The sequence below is a fragment of the Pygoscelis adeliae genome, unplaced genomic scaffold, assembly GCF_000699105.1.
Source record: "Pygoscelis adeliae isolate BGI_AS28 unplaced genomic scaffold, ASM69910v1 Scaffold582, whole genome shotgun sequence".
NCBI classification, from domain to species: domain Eukaryota; kingdom Metazoa; phylum Chordata; class Aves; order Sphenisciformes; family Spheniscidae; genus Pygoscelis; species Pygoscelis adeliae.
The window spans coordinates 34,618-35,044 of NW_008824281.1; the positions used below are offsets into that span (position 1 = coordinate 34,618).

Here is a 427-nt window from a genome sequence, read left to right on the forward strand (position 1 = left end):
GAGCGGGCAGGGGCCCGGACCCGCCCCGGGCACCACCGTGTGCCCTCGCCGCCGGCAGGCTCGCAAACCCCCCGCCCCGCAATTTGGCTTCTCACTCTGTTACAAGCGTGAAAACCATCCGTAAGCTCCCAGCTTTTTCCCATGTGACGATCGATGGGTTAAAATCAGCCGCCCGCCCCCATGTGTGCAATTAATTAATTAGTTAAACAGGATTTTGGCGTCTGTGCCTCAAGCAGCGCGGGCTGGGGAGAGGATGCAGCAAGATCGGCCTCTGCGGGGACCCGGCCGAGCATCCGTCCCCGGACATCTGCCAAGCATCCGTCAGGAGTGCTCGGAGCGGGTCCGAGCTGGGGCTGAGCTCGTGGCTGGGGACGGTGTGATGGGAACAGGGATATTTCAGATCCGGGAGCTGCAGGGAGCCCGGCTC

At 63.0% G+C, this 427-nt stretch overlaps 1 protein-coding gene across 1 annotated transcript in view; it reads right to left on the minus strand.

Moving 5' to 3' along the window:
* Nucleotides 1–427, minus strand: part of MAST3 (microtubule associated serine/threonine kinase 3) — a 25,381-nt gene that overhangs the window by 12,371 nt on the left and 12,583 nt on the right. The window lies entirely within an intron of this gene.